The sequence below is a fragment of the Falco cherrug genome, chromosome 14 (assembly GCF_023634085.1).
Source record: "Falco cherrug isolate bFalChe1 chromosome 14, bFalChe1.pri, whole genome shotgun sequence".
NCBI lineage: Eukaryota > Metazoa > Chordata > Aves > Falconiformes > Falconidae > Falco > Falco cherrug.
In genome coordinates, this window is record NC_073710.1 from 13,645,119 (window position 1) to 13,667,365 (window position 22,247).

The 22,247-nt window shown below is 36.7% G+C and overlaps 1 protein-coding gene across 1 annotated transcript in view; it reads left to right on the plus strand.

Annotated features, from left to right (window-relative positions):
* Positions 1–2,084: 2,084 nt before the first annotated feature.
* The window catches only part of CDH11 (cadherin 11), a 247,226-nt gene continuing 227,063 nt past the window's right edge, over positions 2,085–22,247 (plus strand). Inside the window, exon 1 of the mRNA XM_055726785.1 lies at positions 2,085–2,198. The gene's annotated coding sequence lies outside the window, so the exon portion shown is untranslated. The remainder of the gene's footprint in view (positions 2,199–22,247) is intronic.

A 22,247-nucleotide genomic window follows, 5' to 3' on the forward strand; every position in this document is an offset into this window, starting at 1 on the left:
GTTCATTCATAATTATAAGGAGGTTTCCTCCCATAATGTATGACTTCCTACCACCGGTAATTCAAAATGTGATTTTATCAATAGGCGAGATCATAGATCTCCAAAACACAGCCTTTTCCAACCACTAGGGGGTTTGTGTTTGTTTTTTTTCTTTCTTGCCAGAGGATTTATTTGGAAGCATTTCTCTAGGTTATTTCTAGGGTGACCAGTTTAAAGATGATAAATGAAAATACAGAACCAGAGACTAGAACATCTGGGGGTTATGAGGTCTGGTGCCTTCCTATTTTGCTATCACGTAACAGAAAGTTTTACTGCATTTATCAAGTTCCATTTTAAAAACCTGGAGATAAAGCAGTATCATAAGAATTATGTCAACACGCTCTTTCAAATCCCAAATTACCTAACTGAGAATGTATTGAATTTTCTTCTGTCTCTGTGGGTTATTTGGCTATAATACTTTTCTGGAAAAATATCTTACATTTTGCTTTCCTTGATTTTTGTAGCTTGCAGAGGAGACATTATAACTGACTTTCATCTAATAGCTGCAGCTGTGTGGTCCAAAGGAAGAGCCTGGTAGCATTGAGACGGGGGGGCTAGAGGAGAACTGTTAATCTAGTTAGTGCCTTCAACTGAAAACTTTTAGTCACTTGGTTAAGTGGGGAAAATGGAACTGAACAGAAGAAGGGAGTGCAAAAAATATATACGAAATATTTTAGATCACGGATCTTAATTTAAAAGCTTGTGAGGACAGAAGCATGTAAAATAATCCATTCTGTTTTCTGCAAGCTGTGGGGACTAGTAATATAATCGTTCCACTTGATGTTTGGGATCTGGCATTTGATGGCAGCGAATCTGAACTTCTCTGAGCTTTATCCCTTTGTGTACCCACTCTGCTCCACAGCTTTCGCCTGCTACATGAGCCTACACCTTGATGCCCACAGCCGTGACCCTTCCCCTGAAGGAAATGGAGCTGTTCTGAGCCAGCTGTTATCTTTCTGTAGTCAAAGAGCCCAGAGATGTTTTTTGTTGGGTTGGGCCCAAATTGATCATATTTTGTAGGTAATATGATGTATAGCACTTACAGGCTAGGGACTAAACATCATTAAAAATATGCCAGATTATTATTTACTCAGATTTATTTTGGTCATTAACTATTGTGTGACGTTATGATAACATTACTGTTACATGTTATTAGAAACTATAGAGACTGACAAATGCAAAAGATGTTTGATGACTGGCATGCTATAGGAAAGAATAGTTTCTGGAAGTTTGCACAGAATTTACAGCAAAGCTGTTAAATTATAACCAGCTGAAATTACAGCAGGTTTTTTTGTTGTTGTTGTGCTGGATGTAAATTACAGGGAATGGAGGAAGTGCAAGAGAACCTTTCAGGAGATTTTGATCAAATCACCACGTGTCCAAAAATATTTTACTCACTTCAAGCTTAATGCTTTTGTGGGAGGAAAGGATAGGTGAATGTTTATCAGCTGTTTTGTGAAAAGATATCTAAGGCTTATTAAATGTTGATTCATGTTTTTCATTACACATTATGTGTGTTTTGTATATATATAATTCACCAAGATTGCTTTCTGGTTTTTATTTATTTATATAATAAATAAGTTTGTGTATGTTCTATGCAGAAGAGTATATTTTTTCCTGTCTATTGGTTGCTTTATATTACTTATGTCTAACTTCCATAGCTGAGTAAACAGGATTATCTCTGACTTAATGGTATTGCAGTCATCTCAGTGAGGAAAGTGTGTACTGTTTCAAAAATATACTTGTTTATTAAACCTTTTTTGTGTTGCATTATAAATTTGTTAAAAAAAATTAAATTAGATCCTGTAATTGTTACGTTCAAACTAATGGCAAAGCTAGTTTTGGATGTTAAGCAATTACATTTCAAATCAGAATCGTGGTTCTGCCCATGAATGTAAATTCACATAGCTCAGGTATCAGGAAAAACATTCTGATTTACATAAGCTTGTCCCAGATTTGAGGGAGATCTCTTACCTTTTCTTAAATGGAATGTAAGAAAGTGTTATAAACTGCAATTTCTCTGAATTCTCTTTTCCTATACAATATTCTAGGAGTGACATGTGTGCTTTTCCTTGCACAGAAGAGGAGGTGAAACAGCCTGCTTTCAGGAATGGAAAGGAATGTTTTTCCTCATTGGGAAAAAACTGGTGATGTTAAAGGTAAGATGTTGGAAAACATTTCACTGGATAGTGTGTTATTACTGTAGTTAGTTTTATGGAGATATTTTCCTCTTGCTAATTTGAAATTTTTGGTTTCTTGAGAAGAGCTACAAATCTAAGCCAGGCCTTCGGAGAAGGCCCAACTGCTGGCCGCAGTGTCTGCTGTGCCTGTGGCAGTGGCGAAGGCCGTTTCGCATGCCGCTGGAAAACAGCGGGCCCAGTGGTGGTCTGCTGTACTCTTTGCTCACCTTGGGATAAGAATGTACTGGAAGTTTTTCTACACAAGGCAATTCCACCGTGCTGGTGGAATACTTCTTGACTGTCCTGGCCAATTTATGAGACAAACTCAGAATAACGGCTTCTGACAAGGCTTTTAATAGTTCTCTGCTTTGCAGCAGCTTGGCCGATGCTGCAAGCTCTGGGGCTCCTCTCCCTTTGGATGAAGTTACAAGAACACAAAGTGTTTATTTTTGACTTTCTGATATATAGAATTCCATGAAGAATGCAGTTTAGCTGTACTTGAGGAATGTCGGTGCTGTATACATGCCCCATTAATACTAATCTATTAAGTGGGTTGTCAAGGTTTTCTTTTCACATCTGTTTTCTAGGAAGTAAACCCATTCCCTAAGCACGTAGTCTGAACATGCAAATAGATTATTTTATTTTTTTTAAATGAAATCATGACAGAACCAGAAAACTAATCCTTCAGTTAATCACTAGGAATACTTGAAAGGAGAGAAACTATTGTCTGTCTGCCTTGCCTCACCTCCGCTGAGCACCAGGAATAATGCGCATCAGGAAGTGAAATGTGTGTAAATCACTAAGAATGAGAAGTTGACCAAAGCTGTGTTTCAAGGCATTCAAAGTACAGGAAAGGTTTCAATAAGAGGTGGGGAAAAAAAGTTGTTCAGCTGCCAGAAAATGGAGAACGGTTGTTTTGCATTCAAAAGGTGAGTTGTGTATTAAGACAAAAGGAGTTTGGTTTTTGGTTTGGTTTGGTTTTTTGTGGTGTGTGGTTTTTTTGTTAAGTGTAGGAAGCCAAGCCTTGTGTATTCATGATTTCAAGGGTTTTGACAGATACAGAATAATTCTTCTTGTTAAATTCTGACTTAAATATTTGCCCTCCAGCTTGAATAGACATTTTTTTCTTTTCCTATCCTAAACTGTAGAGAAATACCGGCTCTATTTCAACTGTTTCCATACTGGATCAACAAACTTTTTGGGTATGGTTTAGAGGTGTTGTGTTATTAATAATGCTTATACTATAACTGACGATCTGAATCTCAGTGTAGAAACTAGTTAATTTTTTTTTCCAAATCTGAGAAGTGCTTGTATCTTGTCTGCATGTTTCCTGTCTGTGGTTGACATGATTTTATGTGTCTTGTAGAAAAACAAATGCTACTCATGCTCTTTAATGATGTATTCCCTGTCTCTGACAAGTTCACTGTTTACGTTCTTGGGCTAGGCATGGGAAGACACTTCAGAAGATAAACACATACAATTGATCACAGAGACATGAATTAAAAGACTGCAGTCAACAGGATTGAAAATGAGCACAACCTCTCTCCTGCTTTTTAGGTGTGGTGTTTAAAAGTGTACATCTAGCATTTAATACTTGCTAGTAGATCTGTTTTACTATGCTAGAATTTCTGGTAGAGCTGTCCCTAAAAGTATATTTTTCACAATTGCAATAAGTGTAGATTTTGTAAGGTCTGAGTTCTGGTTCTGCACTGTTTTTCATGAGATTCTCAGTTCCTAATGCGTTAGTTACTTGGTAGTCTCCTATTGCCTTCAGCCTTCTTGTGTGGATCTGTTATGGATCTTCAGCTAAAGCTGATCATGCTGTTGGAGGATGTGTTAGATGCTTTGTAGATGATATAATCTAGTGCAACAGTATGAAAAGTAGCCATTATATGATCCCTCATGGGGCAAGTTCATCTAACCATAGACACACTGTCTTGTCCACCATTCTTTAAGTAATCCTGAAATCCTTTTGCATACTTAAAGCTACTGAACACAGAGAAGAAAGGTTCATTCAGTAAGTGGAAAAGTCGCCTTGTGTCTATGTCATGAAATACAAAAGTACAAATAAATTATGCATGCACAATAGAAGAAAATTTCTCTAATTCTGTGGTGGCAATAAACTATATTATCCTGGGTAAAGGTTTAAAAGGGTTAGGGTCAGATTCTCTCCCTTGCTGTGATCATGTATGCCTTCATGCAATAAATTGCTTTAAATGTCATCTGACTGGAGGAAAAACTCCTTTGGTGAAGAATTGGTTTAGTTATGTAATTCATGCGTATGCTAGTCAGGACAAAAAAAATGTAGTAGCTCTTTGTGAACGAACAGGTTTTTCTTGGGTTTTTCCAAGGAAGGATACTTCTTTGCATCTATCTGGTTTGCTGTGAGCTGAATATAGAAACTTTGCAAATCTGTGCCAGGTAGTTTTGATTTTAAGCCAAACATTAAAGGCGCTGTGCACTGTCTGTAAAAAGCCTTCGTGCAAGTGCTGGCTCCAGGAGCGCCTGGGGCAGGGGTTAGCGCTCAGTGCAGTACAGCAGGACTCCTAGGAGATGTTTCCCTTCTATCGTGGAGCTGGTGATTTGTGTGTGTAAATCAAGTAACGTGTTTCTTCTGCCTTTGGCATTTCTATGTGGACTGTTGCTATAACAGCAAAACGTTAATATTTTTTGTAATTTTTTGGTATTCAGACTAAAAGCATTTTCTGCTCCGGGGTCAGATGGTGAGAATCTGTAGAATATTCTTAAGGTGCCACATTTTCGTGATGATGTATGTAGGAGAAAGCTCAGGATAATTTGTTGGTTTTGTTTTTTTTGATGAAAGAGCTCCTTGCATCTTTCTGTAAAATAGGGAAGGCCAGTGGTTCAGTTATAGGAACTGAAATGTGAGAATATTATAATAATTCATTCTGCAAAACTGAAAGGCAAACAAGTATAGGCTTTAAAATAGCAGGCATAAGTGGTGTTACTATGTTAATACACTGTAATTGTATGCTTTTGTTGCTATTACTGGAACTATTTTCCTTAATCTTAAAAGAAGATAAATAAAAGAGGGTTTAACATATATAGTTAGGAAACTAATATTAATTTTTTTCTTGTTTGCACATGAGTAGTATAACCTGTATGGACTTCACTAATATCTGTGTAACTAGAATTTTGTGCATTAGAAATCAACTTGGTAAATTTATGTCTGAAGCTTCTACTTGCATGTCAAGAAAGAAGAACTGAATACCTGGAGTCTGACAGTGCTTGACCTGGGTTTGTCCAATAGCCCTTTGTGGCAATCTGCCTGCCCACTGAACACACATTTTGTTTCTGTCTCTTTAAATTTACTCAGTCTAATGCTATTTTAAGACAGATTTTGGTGGTGCAAAAGGTGTCTGGCCAAGTGTTGCATCTCTCATTCCTCTGACCATCTGACCCTGCTGGAGGTAAGAGAAGGGAAGAACAGAGGAAGGGAACTTTGGTGGTGGAATGGGGACGAGGAACAGAGAATCCTTAAAGATTGTGTTCAGCTGGTGATGGTTCCTCTACCTCACCTTGTTTTTAATCTCAGCAGACAGTGAAAGTTGGGAATGGTGAAGCATAGCAAAAGTAGCATTGTTATGGCATGAGTTGAGTGATGCAGAGAGTAAAATATTTCACTCCTTGAGGCTTGCAGATACACAAGTAAATCCCAGGAGACATGTTAATATGCAACAGTAATTTGTAATATAACTCAACTAAGCATTGACAAATCCATTTGATACACACCTGATAAGATTTTTTTCAGTTTGAGTGCTTAGTGTTGTATGCACCAAAACTGATGTGTCAAGATAAATGCGTGTAAGTTATTTTCCATTCCTCCCCCCATTTATCACTGACTAGAAGAATAAAATTATATTTTCCTGGATCCTACAGTTTTACTTTGTTTTATTGTGACATCTGTCGTACAAAAAGTTTTATCCTCTTAAACATCTTACAAAGAACTGCTTTTTTCATGATGAGGACTTAATCTTTGATCATGACATATTTTAACCAAGATTTGTCAGTTAGGCACTGTATTTTCTTCAAAACTGGAGAACTGTTGGAGGTGTTTACTGCTAAACAGAACTTTGGGGAAAAGGAATATATTTTTTTGTGTGTCGAAGAATATTATGATGCAAGTGGGAGCAATTTCAAAAGAGGTAGAGAAGAGGAGAGGTATAAAACTTCAGTAACTAGAGAATGTGCAAGTCTCCTTTTGTTCCATACTGTATTGATTTTTTGCCTTGCAAAATGGCAACGGCTTCATGTATACAAGCTTCATAAAAAACAGGCTTAATAGCACTGCTTTGAAAGAAATGTGTGACCAAATTCTGAGCTCAACTATAAGTAACATACCTCTATGTATGCCAACGAAATTTCACTAATACACACAAGCAGACAACTTTATACTTCAGGTTATATGGGTCCCATTTAGGTTGGATTAGCATCAGGAATCATAATCATTGGGTGTTTCTTCATTTTTCTTCTGAATTACATGGAGATTAAAAACAAATAACAGCGAAGAAAACCCCTGGATGCACAATATTTATACAAGAAGACATTAGCAGGAAATTTCAGTGCTTCCACTAATAAATTCAGCCAGAAATGCTTGAATGTGATCCTTTATTTCAGTGGTAGGTATACAGTGTTATGTATTTTCAGTGTATGACAGCATGAAAAATGCGAATGAAATGGAAAAGGAAATCGTTCTCCAGCAACACATCAGAGCCACTGATGGAGGCAAAGTTTGGATTTGGTTCTGAAATGTTTGAAGAAGTTGAATGAATCAGTGTAGTGATTCCTCACAATTGTTTGGAGGGATTCAGTTCACTCTTATCTGCATTTTGGAAAGTAAGTCCCCTATCCTAGAAGTACGTATAAAATTTCTCAAGATATTTTTAAAGCAGTGTTGGAATAAAAAAGCCTGGACTTCTCAGATCTTGCCCTTTACAGACATATATGGAAGGCTATTTAAAAAAAAAAAAAGGCAAAAAAAAATCCAACTAAAAACAACAAAGAAAAGTGGTGATAATAGGGAGATTATGCATAATTTCTCCCATAATGGGAGACTTACAACCATAGAGCACACTTCTTGTATATTCCCCTCTACCATCAAATTATATTTTGTGTCATTTAGGTCAATTCTTGAGCTGCACATGTAGTATATTATCAGAAAGTGCAGGAGGACTCGTAACCTTTAGTGAGTTCCCAGTCCAGTTATAAGTCTCCTGCTAAAATGCTCACTGCTTTTTCTTAATGATGTGCACAACTCCTACTTAGACTGTCTTACTGCTCGTTAACTTCTTCGAAGCAGAGCCGCCTTGTAAAGAAGGAAGTGTCCAAGACCTGTGTCAATTTGTACTGCTAAATAGATACAGGCTGTTTATTAATCCAGAAACATAACAATGTAGCTACATAAATCAAATAGATCTAGTGTAGGGCTTTTTTTCCCCCCTGCATATTAGACACTAAGAAGTGGAAGCAGAGGGGAAACTGCAATAGGAGCAGCAAATTCTGCCCCAAGGCATGTGCCCCTGGAGTGTGTCATGGTAACCTCCAGAATTCCACCCTGGCCCCATTTTTTTCTTTGCCTGCTTTTCCCAACCTTTACAGCTACAATCCTCCCATCCCAAACACCACCCACCCCATGCCAGCTTCTATTCTGGGCATGGGCTCATTCACAGAACAGACTGAAGTGAAATAAAGTTGTCAAAGCATCTTTTCTTGCAGTAGCTGCTGTTTCTGTTCAGGATTCCAAACACCTGAATGCAAACTTAAAGTATCCAAAACAGTCATGGACAAAACTGACAGAAAAAGATGGTGTTGGGGAAGGTGTGGAGTCAAATGGTCATGCTATGTAAACAGAGCAGCAGATGTGTTTATTGACTGTGTTGGATGAAAAAAGTACGGGATAAATGAAAACTAATTTACAGATTTTAAATATTTTGAATAGTAATTATTGTACAGAATTATGGAAAGGAAAAATATAGTGGATTTAAGGGTATTGAAGCTTGCCGTGTTTTCTGCCTATTTTTCCCCATGGATTTGGGTTTGGAGAGCTGTAGATAGAGGTTTTGTCTCAGTTCCTACGACTGTCTCTTAATGTCTTGTTATTGATCTGTGCCTCTCTCTGCTTTATCAGATATTTTGCTCGTTACCTGTTGGGGTCACAAAAATAAGATTACTGTATGTTGTTCTATGGCACAATAGAGTCAAGAATACTCCTTTGCATCTCCATTTTGTCTTAAAGTAATTTCTGTGCTGTGACTTTTATTTTATTTTTCCCCCAATCTCTTTAGCCATTTATTGTTCTGAGTGGGGATTTTGGGGGAGGGATGCATATCTCTGTGTTAAAAAGCTTCTCAGCATGAATTTGCTGTCAGCACAGCTGACTACAGCTCTTCAGAACTGCAAGTAGAATGAAATATGAATTAAAGTAACTAATTAAGATTGTACACAATTTTGAATGTATTCATTGTAGCCACTGGTGGTTTTCTTCAGTCATGTAACTGCCGCCTCTACCTGTCGTTCTCTGAGTACACTTCAGATAATCTACAGTTTTTATTACTGGGAAAAGTAATATTCATTACAATCAGTTTGACTGACCTGTGCTTTGTATTACTTTTCATAAGGTGTTTCATTGTTGATGAAATTTCAGTGATTTATGGTAATGTGATTTGTGAAGTGATCAGAAGGTAAAGAAATCTGTGGCTATGTCTGAATGAGTGAACTCCATCTCGGGATCAACCATCGCAAATTTCTTTCAAAACTTCATCTTATTCCATCAAGCCTACCCGGATGGAAGGTAATTTTCTAATATTAACAATCCACTTCCTTTCTTATTTCCAGTGTAAGTTGTTGACATATCTACCTGAAGGTCTTTTAAAAGAGGAAAATACCAAATATATACAAAGTATGTTAAAGTCATGAACCCCTCAGGAGGAGGAAAAAAAAAACCACACACCGAAAAAAAAAACCAAAAAAAACCCACCAACAAAAAAGAAGCATGCAAGATTGTTGTGGGGCAGAGGTTCAGTTGCTGTGAAATCGTGCTGCCTGCGAGCACTTTTGCATGCTCTTGGATGTTCCCTGAGTGCAGTGGACAGGCAGAAGAGAGGAGGAAAGAACAGGGAAGTTGAATTTTGCGAGTGTTGCAATATATTGTTTATGCCAACCTTTGCCTTGATGAGAAGAGAAGGAATGTGCTTCCTTGAACGCTTTTTTGGTCATTCTTTGTGAAATGAAAAGGCAAGAGCCACATGCGTGAGTGTCTTTCATGGGAACAGCATACAATCCTGATGTCTTGCTCAGTTACTGAACCGGAGCTTTAGGAATATTTCATGTGGATGCAAGAAGTATGCAGAGCCCATCGCGTATGGGAAACCTTAGTCTGCCATGTAGTGCTGACTCTCTTGAAATAACATGTGTTGTCGATTGGTTATTTTTATTTGTCTTTGCTCAAATACAGGATTTAATATTTTCTATTCCAAACAGCAGATGAGACTACTGGACTGTATCAGACCAGTATATCTGTCTACAGTGATCAGGAGAGTTGTAGGGAGTAGTATAAGAGTAATGCATTGGCACTTCCTCAGCTTTTTGCATGAGCCCACTAGGATCCATGGATTTTCTGAGTCAGAGGTGATATGTTTGTGCTTAATGGTCTTTGATAGTTACTATAAAACCTTTGTTTCCTTAGTCCCTGAGTGCTTCTGAGAGCCCTTGTGAATTCTGATATACAGAGAATAAGTGCACATGTTGGCTAAAAGTTATTGATCTCTTAAGGGGCCTGGAATGTCACCACTTATTTCCATATGAATAAGTTGTTAAGTGTCTATCCATATGTATTAATCATTGATGGAATGAAACAATTCAAAATTGTATTTTTAGACTCAGCTGAATTAGTGGTGTTCATAACATATGTATTCTTGAGATGTTTTTTCTATTGGATTTAAATTATTAATATTTACAGCAATATTATTAGTGTTTACTCTTGCATTGTATTGGATTTATATGCTAATAATGCTGCTACTTCATGCACGTGAAGAGTTTGAATTGGTGTCAGCTCTTCTTTTGAGGCTGGTTTCTTCCTGACCTTTCTGTAGGAGCACAGCAGTACAGTGGGAAGTAGAGACTCTGCCTAAAGCCACCATGCAGGAGTTAGCAGGCAAACACTCCTCCTAAGCTTTTCTTCTATGGATGGAGAATGATTTTCTTGGCTCTGTACACTTTGCAACATAAGTAAATGACAGGAGGTGGCTTAGATTTAGACAATTTCAAGTCCAGCTGTGCCACTAGTGACCTCTTTCAAGCAATGCAACAAAACATCATTCTCGATACAAGGCCATGCTAATGTGATGTAATCTTGTCTCTGCATTAGTTTCTTCCTCAATGAAGCAGGTTCCATGCTGTACACTTATTAAAGTAGCATGTAAAGGTGTGGTTTCATTTTATATCTTTTCTGCCTCCAGCCTGGCCTTGTTCTTTTGTGTTCCACTCTCTGCGTCTTCATTCTGTTCCACTTAGAGCTAACAAAGTTTTCATGTTAACTTGATCTGAAACAGTGTAAAACCTTGAGTTGTATTTGAAGTGAAGGTCACAGATAAAAAAAAATCTTTTGTTAGATCAACTGAAGTAACATGCAGGCAATTAGGGGAATTTTCCCACTGATATGATCAATTAGTTTAATAAAAAAAACCTTGTACCTCTATTAAACTTTCCTTCCCCGTACCCTTAAGCCACAGTGGCTGCTGCAGTGTGACTCCTGCACATGAGTTGCATTTGGTTTTATGCAATGTTTTTCAAGCACCCTTGAATGTGTGTTTGCTCTTCTAATTAAAGGTCTCCATGCATCTGTATTTGTGTGTGTAGGAATTTGTAAGGTTATATTTCCACTGAAAAGAGAAGTTAAAATTAACTCTTGTTTTTCTGGCAGTATAGGCTAGGACAGAGTTGACAGTAAGCAGTTCTGAAGACAGCTGACATTCAAAATGGATTTGTTCATTACTAGTTCTGTTTTCCTTCTTAGCAGAATCAAAACCAAACAAACCAGTCCCTATATTTTCCAGTGCTTATCTGTCATGTGTTTAGTTTATCTTGTATTGGATGTCATAAGCAGTAGAGGGTTTTTTCCCCTGTAACAAATATAACGTTCAAACTGTTTCAAAATGTGTTTAACCTTACCTACATTGACTTCCTATTGTATCATAATAGTTGAACAAGGACTTCTTTAGCAATATTCAAATCAGTTTTTAATGAGCTATTTAATTAAAGGCTAATTGAGGTGAACTCATTAAAGATTTCCAAGTTATGCTTATCAGGGTAGCTATGTTTTAAGTTTTAAATATTTGTTTTATAGTGTATTGTTTGATTATAAAAGCACATCTAAAATTTGGTTTTAAATGTCTAATTGGACTTCCTATGCACTTTTCTTTCTTAAGACCCCATGTTGAATTTACCATATGTGAATTTAATGTATTGCTAGTGTTGAGCTAACATAAGAAGCACCAAAGCTGTTAAAAGGTGCTTTTAGAGTCTTAGATACTACAGAATTAAACAGTGTTTTGGGAGTCAGTGGTATTTTGGGGGGTTTCTGTTAATCTCGGTCTTATTGCATGGATGTTAACTATATTTTATGCATATTTCTTAATCTTGGTGAGTTTCCTTGACAGCAGGCTAACTGCAGGGAATATTACTACATGATGATACTGTAAATCTTCTCTGTGTTGAACAATCAGTCAGTTAATGAATAAGAACATTAATCAATCTGGTAGATTTCTCTTTCTGGGAGTCCTTACTATCCTCTTGAATCAAAGTGAATTTGGAAAATAAGCACTTTGTTTGATTTTATTTTTGTCATTGACAGCAACACGAAGTAGTTGACTAGAAATGTGGGGGAAAGGAAGAGAAAATAGAACAAGAAATCTGAGGCAGGCAATTCCCAGAATTAATCTACATTTCCTGAGCTCCCAAGGTTTGCTATCAATAAATGGGTCATCATAATAAAAGCCTCTAAGAAAACTGCTACTGAGACTCAGAGACCTTGTTGAAGCAAACACTTTTTATTTCCTCCTTCTATTGGATTTCTTCCCTTTTCTGTTCGTTCAAATGGCAGAAGTCAACAGCCGGTCACACTTCCCTTGAATTTGATATAGTTGGGATTCAGTAGTGCAGTGTTAGATGCACGATATTCTTGCAGCTGATATTTTGGGAGGAGATTATCAGTGCAGGAGTGAAAAGTGAGTGGAATGTGATTGGTTATAGATCCATCAATTTCATCCCGTGCTGGGTTTGTCCTGAGATTGATAACCCTGCAGTCCAGGCTTCTGGTTACTAACTGTAGCATATTATTTTATAGTCTTGTACTGTCAGTAGGGTTTTCTTCTGTTAGTGCACAGGCGGTCCGTTTCTGTACTCTTAATCAGAACAGGAACAGTCCCGCTGCGAGGTGAGAGAATCCTTTTGGGACAGTTATCTCTGTGAAGCTCACTGTGGCAGCACTGAGTGATGAACTGTGTTTTGCCTTAATGGAGGATGGAGTCATCTCAGTAATTAAGTGCTTAAGCATTTTATTGCTCAAGTATTAGATAATCTCTACAAATGAAGAGGTTTTCCAGTTTTGCTAGGCAAACTGAAAAATCGGTGAAAATGTATGTTTTTATGTACTTTAACATGAAATGAGAACATGGTGATTATTTTATATACCTTTGCAACCTTTTCAGTTTTTACAAAGTGTTTCATTCGGGTTGTCACAAACATCCCATTATACTTAAGGTATTTAATACAAAGATATTTAATTTCAATTTTAAAAATGTTTTAGGTTACATCTCAAGCTTCGTGTATACTTGAAGTGACCTTGTATCTGTTGAAGAAACTATATCCTAGCAGGTTGGTGGTGTTGTACTTTTTGGAAAGGTGACATAACTGAGCAAAAATTGTGTTTTCTGTGTATGTAGGACAATCTAAGTTTAAGAGTCTTAGAAATCAGTTGTATCACTATAGGGCTCACTGGTTTTCCCTATCCTACTTTTTGTAAGATAAGACTTGAGGGCCTGCCATGTGATTATAGGATTATTTGAGAAGAATGTAAGATCTGCATCAATGTGTTAATGCTGGTGTAGCTCAGCATCCTGTCTCCAGTGTGGACAACACCAGATGAGAGGACGTGATGGGTCTGTAGATGTATCTGCAGACTGGGCCTTTTTCATTTTATTCTGTCAGCTCCAGTAATATATGGAGTAGCTGCTTCTAGTGCTTTGAGGGTGGACATTCCCTCCAGGAATTTATCTAATTCCTTTTGAAAAAATTTATACTCTTGGCAGAAGCATCATACTGGGGTAATGAGCTGTATGATTTAATTATGAGTTGTGAAGAAAAAGTCCTTCTTCTTGGTTGTTTTGAACTGCTTGTTCATAATTTCATTTTATACCACTTATGTCTTGAATAATGGCAAATAATGAAAAATCATCGCCTATTCACTATCTCTATACTACTCATCGTTTTATAGACCTCTATCATATTTCTTTTTAGCCACTTATTTTCTGAAATTACTGAGTGTAGTTTTCTTTCTATGAAATCCATTCCATTCTTCTGAACAAATTCATTGTTCTGAATTCTTCTGTACTCTGCTCTTCTACACTATAATCTTTCTGAGTAGTGATGACTTAAACTGTATGCAGTATTTGAGATGTGGGTATACCATAGTTAGAGCACTAATGATGCTTTGTGTTTTATTCCCTATTCCTTTCCTAATGATTTCCTAATGTAGCGTGTGACATCTTGACTGCCACTAAAACTGTGAGTTGATGATTCCTGATTATTTTTTTTTCCCCAAAATGTGTTAAGGGTCCATCACTTTTTATGCAAAATAAGAAGCTGGCTCTTCAGAAAGCAGTTACTGTGTATGTTTACATTAATTTTCACTTGCCATTGTGTTGTAAAATCATATTTTTTCTTGTCCATCTTCAGTGAGGTGACAGCCATAAGTATAATTTAAAAAAACTAATACACAAAAGATAAATTGTGGGTTTAATATATAGAGCAGAAGCATTTCTTTGTTTGCAGGCTCTCTTTTATTATTATATACTCTTTTCCTGATCGCTTATGAATATCATGAATAGCAAATATGCTAGTACAGATTATTCAGTATCTCACTAATCTCTTTCCTTAATGATAAAACCTAAACAGATTTATTTTCCTTTTCTTTTGACAAAGCAACGTTGACTTTCCAGTATATCTTTTTTACATGTATTTCTTTTTCTTTGTAGTCTACACTTGACCATCTTACATAGTCTGCAAAAAAATAGTTTACTACCCTTTGATAGTTCTTGGAGGTCTTGTTTGACTTTGTTACCTGACATAATTTCTTTAATATTGTTGTTAGCTTAATAAATTTCCAACTGTAGTCAGTAGTTCAACTGTCTTTTATTAGGATTCATAGGTAAATAACAGCTATTCCCAGTAATTTCTTATTTTATTTACTGCTAATACTGCATTTTAATAACGTTCTTCAAAACCTTTCCTGCTAATCTGGCCTAATGTCAGGTGCTATGTACTTGCTGTTATCCTAACATACACATATATATGTGTGTATATGTTTTTTATTGTTAGCCATTTGTCAGAGAAATACAGGTAGTTTTCCATCCACAATATGCAGACAGGTTCACTTGAAATGGAAAGAACTCTGGAAAAAGGTTTAAACAACTGAAGTAATTAGCAGTCGCTGATCAGACACCTGGTAATGTAAGGGTGCTACAGCAGCAGCATTGCTGTAAAGCAGTCACATTCAATGTAAATGTTTTGGAAAAAATATTACCAGAGTATTATTGACATAACAGGGCTTTTTAAATCTTTCAAGCCTTTCAGTGAAGTCATCAAAGGAACATGTAGAAGTGGATTTAAGCACATATCAAATTGAAAAATTATCTAGGTATAAGAGAGATGTTTGTGATCCAATGTGAGAGGAGGATCAATACCATAATCTGTGTGCTTCTAAATATGTTTCACTACATATTATTGACAATGATTTATAAAGGACTTAGGCTGAAATGAGCTACAAGTCAGTGATTATCCATTACACTCTTTCTTATGAAACATTAAAAGTTCAAGAATACAGGTGATGGACAGTGGACACAAAAACTCAGTTTGGGAATTGCTTTCTTTTGGATAGCAGTGAGGCAGTCAAAAGTAATTCCTTGTGCTGTACTGCATGAGTGCACAAGCTCTCCTACTTGAGTTTTAATGCTGAATTAATCTAGCATAACACCATGAAAATATCATGTGTAAATTAAACTCATCTAGAAACTGTTTTGTTTTCACTCTTGTGTTCCTTTAGTATTCTGTAGAGTACAAGCAAAGTAAAAAGAAAAATCTGATAAATAGCCTTGTGTTACAATTAATAAAACTTAAAATACACTTGACTCAGAAACAGTTATAATGATGATGAAAACAGATGAATTGATGTTGTTTAATTTGCAATATTTAACTCTGATTGAATAGGCTCTGTGGTCTTTTTATCAGTGATATGATAAAGTAAGATTAAAATATATCTGGTTTATTTACAGAAATGGAAACATAGTGAGTTTTATTTTATCTGGTATATCAGAATACTCACTGCAAGGTGCTTTTGAATGTTGCTTTAGGTCAGCCTGCTGATTTGAGCAAAGCTAGCCTCAAAGTTAAACCAGGTTGGTCGGAATTTTGTCTAGAGAAGATCAAGTAGATCTAACTTTTTAGTGGAAATAGATGTCATAGATATGGATATACTGTGCAAAACAACTTGGACATTGATAAAACCAGGATGCTAGAGTAAGTCACCATTTGGACCAATTGCTCTGTTCGTGAAATTCTGTTCTCCTTGGTTGTCTTATTCAGAGTCTGTGTTATGGATGTTGTCTTCTGAGAAGATACTGTAGTGTCCAGTTCTGTTATATTCTAGCTCAAGATGTGTTCACTGTGTAGTAAGTGACTATCACGCTTTATGGCAAAGATTATCCATCAAGCAGCAAGTCTTTCAAAAAGTGTATGTCCATGGGAAATCTCTTGTGGACTCCCCATCTTTCTGGACAAGTTACACAGGTACATAAAAGAAGGGATAGGATCTATTCGACTAGTAAAGTTTAAGAAATTAAAATAATTGTATAATTTGAAAAGGATTAGACTGAATGTGCAGGGAGAGCGCTGAAGTCTCTGGGTGCTCCTAGGAAATATTGGAAGCATCATCAAACTGAAGATGTATTAATGCAGCACAATGGATAATTAACAGGGGAGCAAGGAATATCTGTATCTCATTTTGGGCTAGTCAGCATAAATTCATGAAGACCATTCTTGCAGTGTTGGCTTATCAAATTCTTTTATTATAAGAAGAAAATGTAATACACAGTGACAAGATTATATGATGGTGGTACAATGAAGTTTTCATTGTCAAAAAATCATAGAATCATTTAGGTTAAAAAAGACTTTTGGGACCATCAACTCTGGACTGCCAAGTCCATCACTAAACTGTGTCCCTAAGTACCATATCTATACAATATTAATACCTCCAGGGATGGTGATTCCAGCACCTCCCTGGGCAGCCTGTTCCAATGCTGAACACTCTCCATAGTGAAGCATTTTTTTCTAATATGCAATCACTTCAGGTTGAAGAGGTAGAGCAGCCTTTTTTTGGGACAGCTACAAACCCATGAGGGTATGTGGGCAGAGCTGTGAGGGAGACACAGATAATTCACCTGAAACAATTGTGTGGCATTAAAGGACCTTAGCAGGAGAATGAAACACACTACACAACTCCTCTGTGACAGAAGGAAATAGACACACAAATCTAGTTTTTGGTGTGTGTTTGTTTTTTTTTTTCTCCTTGGGATGCTCAAGCCATGCAAGGCATTGTAGAACACTGTAATCTTGCCTGATGCTGAGACGTTTTTAAATTAATCTGCTCTGAAATTAAGTGTTGGCCATTCATAAAGCTAGCATACAAAGAAATCACACTAAAAATGTGAAGCTTGTGTTTTTGTAGGATATTAGTGTGGTCATTAGCAATAATGAATTGTACGTAAGCAGATGACCCACCAGAGAGGCCAATATGAAACGTCATATATGTGTTTTGCCAAATGTTTGACTTGGTGAACAATGCTGCATAGCAAAAAATAGTCACTGTCATGTAGTCGTGACAGACCTGCCAGGACAGTCTCTTCTTTTGTTGAGGAAACCACATCCTCAGTCTCTCCAGCTGTGCTGACTTCAGTTGCTGACTGGGTGACAGAGTAGAAAGAAGTCAATCCTACCTGAAGTAAAATGCTATTTATTGATTTGCCCAGTGTCTCGATGGTAATGATGTGAGGGTTTCTGATTTGGTTTGTTTGATACAGATGCACGGATTTCAGAGGCAAATAAACCCGTACAAACCATATAGGAGAAATTATTGCTTGTTTTTACAAAAAAAAGGTGAGGAGGAGTTGGATATAATTATGCGCAAGACATGTTCCGTGGTGTTGAAGACATCAACACAAATAAATGTCTCCATTATATTGTGAAATATGGTGCAAATTACTTTTTCAAAAGCTATTGTTCCCTAGAATGCCTTTGATGTCCAGCTACAACACCTTAAATATTGTACTATGTTTTGGCTGAATTACAAGATGAAAAGTCTGTGATTTTCACCTTTGTGGCCTTGACAGTTAGAAACACTATTTTTTTTACCTCTTCTTTTTTTAAAAAAAAGAATTAATAAGGAAGGATGCTGCAATGAATTAATTTTTATTTTAAAATTAAAATAACTTCAGGCTTTAAGGCTATTAGTTGTGGTAAAATTCTCTAAGATAGCAGTGAAAGTTTAGAATGAAAATTATCTGTTGAGTAGAAGAACCCCTCTGAAAGAGCTGTTACGGAAGTTTGCTTTCATGCATCCTTCAGTAGCAAAAGTTATCAGCGCAACTATCAACTTGAGCATAGTAGAACACAACCAGAAAAAAGCAAGTGTAGCATCTAATTCAAACCTGTGACCTAAAACCAGTAGTCTGACTGCAGCAGTTTGCAAAAGTTTAGAACAAATCTTGAAGTCATATAGTAAAACATCTATGGGTTTATTCATAGAAGAGTGCATTAGATTAATCGTAACTGAGATAGTGGGGGTTGAGACCCTGAATTACAGCAAAGTCCAGGGGATGCAGAACGTTGGGTATCTCGGGACAGCCGACCTGCAAGGCTGTTCCCCAGGGCCCTGTTACCTTAGGCTCGACTCGTGTCAGACCAGCAGGTGCTGCTGCCTCCTCTTAGCTGAAGAGAAAAAAAGACCTGGGTAAACCAAGAGATATTAGCACAAGGACAAATGGGACTTCTTATGAATGCATTTAGTGCAGATGAATATGAATTCACTATGAATACATTTAATACGGATATTGGGTGAAGACTCCATACTGCTGGAGCACTATATATATTATACAGCAATTGCTAGATCAGCTCTTGTGCAAAGGGTCTAAATGTCTCTCTGAAGCATCTCTAGTTCATGACTGAACTGCAGATGCCTGCTGGAGTCACTTAACATTTTTATTTTGTTTTAATGATGTTAGAAATGTCATGCGCTCTTATTTTCTACCTTCTATGGAAACTTTGCTTTAAATGGGTTGTTTACGTCTGAAGATCTTGAACTCAAAAGATCTGTTTTTGTTTCAGTATAGTATGTGCAATAAAATGAAGGATGGAGGTGTGGATGAAGGAGTGTCAGTTTGCTGGTGACCTATAGATACATAGCTCTGAAGACGTGCATTTCTGCAAATGCACAGGGGTCAGATATGAGAATGGGCTGGGGGCGAGAATGGTTTGGGCGTCTGGCTACTGAGATGGAGGAGGAGTGGGAATGTGGTGGTGGCAGAAGTGTCCTTATTTTGTGTCTTGTACTACAGAGTTGTATTCTTCCACTTGTACAGGCAGTGTGCTAGCATGGGGAGTGAAGTGAAGGGGTGGGAGATATACAAATAGTTGTCTGAGGTTCAGAGAGATGGCTAGAAAAATGGTGATGTGCTTATACTGAAAAGGGTTTCATTACTTACGTGCCTTCAGTTTTCTGTATTACAACATATTGTGAATTTCCATTTTGAATGTGAGAATTGTGTTGGTAGATGGAACTTCCCTCCCTCATTGTCCCCTCTATTGTTATTGCTTTAATGAGTCATTACTGGATGTAATGGTTGGTTTGAATAGCCAAAATATAACATACTGGCCTTGGCAATGTGTCACTGCTAATAGTTACTTGCCCAAACTCTTCAATATTGCCAGCAGGATTTTCAAAACTGAAGGCTTGATGGAACAAGGGAAACAAAGGTTTCCAACTACTTATGCCTCCTGTTTTGTTGCCTAATTATCATTCATTTATCCTGCCATAAAAGTCATTCTTTACCTGCTTTCTGAATTGCTTTATGGCTGCTTTTAGAGCCTTTGGTAATAAATTGAAATATATGTTCTTTATGTGTTATATCCTTAAAATAACTGATCCAGTCAACAATCTGTATTTTATTACCCACATGATCTAACAAGCCCCATATCATAAATGGAAAAACAGTTCAGTTAGAGAGTTCAACTCTGTTTGCTAAAGTCTGCAAAATACCACTTCTTACCCACACTTCAGATTCCCTTGCAGTTTGAGATAATACACCCTTCTGAAGACAATCGGGAATTAGTGACTTGTTCTAGCTGGTTTAAATTCAAATAAATACATATGCAAATACAAAAAAACCAAAGCAAAACAAACAAACCAAAAACTAAATGCAAAATATTAACAACTAAAATTAATATAAACAGGACTTTTTGAGATATTTTTTTCATATCTAGAAGTCAATTAATTTTAAAGACAGCTCAGGCCTAAACATTAGTGTTTCTGAGGAAGTCTGGGATAAACTCTTGACTGTACAAAGTTGGAAGCAAAGTTACAACAATAAGCAGAAAACCAAAAATGCATGTACTTAAAATATATCTGACTAGTTCTTCTGTGCTCTGTAGGATTTCTTGGAGGCATACTCTTGGTTACGGAACTGAGAAGATTGCTCATCTTTGCTCCCAAGGCCTCCCAAAATCAGCCTTTAAAGTCAACCTGGCACCTGAGTGTATGACCCTGACATGCCAGGCAGGTTGGCTTTAGGAGCTCTCCCTCTGGTCCTTCTCTGTCTTTTGTCTCTTTCTTGCCTCAATTTCTTCAGAGTCTGTCCTCCCACAGTATGCAGCCTAAATAAGCAGAATCATAGCATATATAGCTGCTTACTATCGTGTTTTCCCTTCCTTGTTTGTTATATGTTGTTTCTTCCCATTTCATGTGAGTAAATTCCAGCGCATGTGGCACTGAGAGCTATTCCTGGCAAACCAAGTGTTCAGAGCTTACCTAGGAATGTGAGGAAGGCAATTTAATGTTTTGAGACTTACAGTGCTGTACAAATTGCCTTTTATAAAGCATTCTGAATCCTTATGTGCTATTAGACTCACACTGTAGTTAATTTTCAACTCCTCGGAGATCACACGGGATTTATTAATAACATTGATGATGGCCTTCACATTTAAAGCGTGTTTCCCCAAATTAGTCCCTACTACCTCTTTCTATCAATTCCTAATTAGTCATGACAAATTTAATAAGCATCCCTAAATATGTATTGAATTGTGTATAGTTTATAATGAGTTATGACAATATTGCTTCTTTAAAAGATGTCAAAACCACTCTCCTGGTTTTGTGAATCTGGGCTGATCCTGAACACAGATTCTGTTTGTAAAAGTGGCTGGTGGGCTAGGGAAAAGTTTTCACTGTCTTTGCTTATTTTGCTTGCATAGATGAAATTATTTTAAGACTTTGTAGAGCATGGCCTTACCAAACACAAGGTAGTCAGAAGCATCTTTTAGCTCTTTATATAGCTGCTGACACTATTATTTCTTGACATCTTCCTGTTCTAGTGGCATTTTGCCATCTGTTTCTAAGATGACATTATAATGCAAAGTAAAAATTTTAGTATATTCTTCTAAAGAATTTGCTTCTCTTGCTGCGCCATTCTAATTCTGTACAGTCCCTGTTGATGTATTCCTATTTATCTTGTCTGATAGCTGTTTTATTTTCCTATTATGTTCTCCTGTTCAGCTTACTCGGAAAACATCAAGATGACTTCTCAATTTAAATACTTGTCTTTTCTTCATTAATAGCAATGCCTCATCTGCTACCCAGCCTACCGGGGTTTTTTTACATTTTAGTCTTATAATTTGGTGAAGCCTGCAAAGTCAAGAAAAGATCTATTTACAACCTACTTGATATAATTTTCACTAGGATTGATGGCATATACAGGAAAGAATGTGTGCAGACTGTCTTCTGTAAAAATAATTGATTTAGTGAGTTAAATGTGTTTGGTAATGAACCCACTGTGCTGATCTGTGTTACAGGCTTTTACTGACTTGAGTCTAGGTTTGCATTCTGGCATATAAAACTGAATTTCAGCTTTCCATGTTATAGTCTGAGCAGTTCTGTGTCCTTTTATAATACATCCTGACATTTAGGAAAAGGCTTTGTAATTTTAACAAGTAGTGTACAAAGGAGTGTTCCTATTACAAATGCATGCCGTTCATGGCTAGCCCTCATGCTGATTACTATTTTGCATGAAAGAATCCACAGTTTGTTAATTTTGTCACTGGTCCTAGCATGTAAAAAGAAAAAAAAATTAGAAAAACCTCAAGCAAACAAATGGAACAATTTTTAAAAAGCATCAAGCAAATGGAATAATTTTAAAAATACGTAGCTTTTTTTTTTCTCCCCACTCAGCCACATTTTTCTTGGTATAATATATATGTGTTGTTTCATTTCCACATCAATTCTATGACTGAATGTTTTAAATTTTAAAGAGTTTTAATCTTGTTTTCCTTCTGCAAAAGACTGAAAGATCTGTTAGCTTCAATCTTGATTAGATTCTCCATGTATGGTTATATTATTTTTAATCTGATGTTACATTTATCAAAATTTGCCGGAGCAGACAAGCATTTCCATGCTATAACAATAACTGTAAT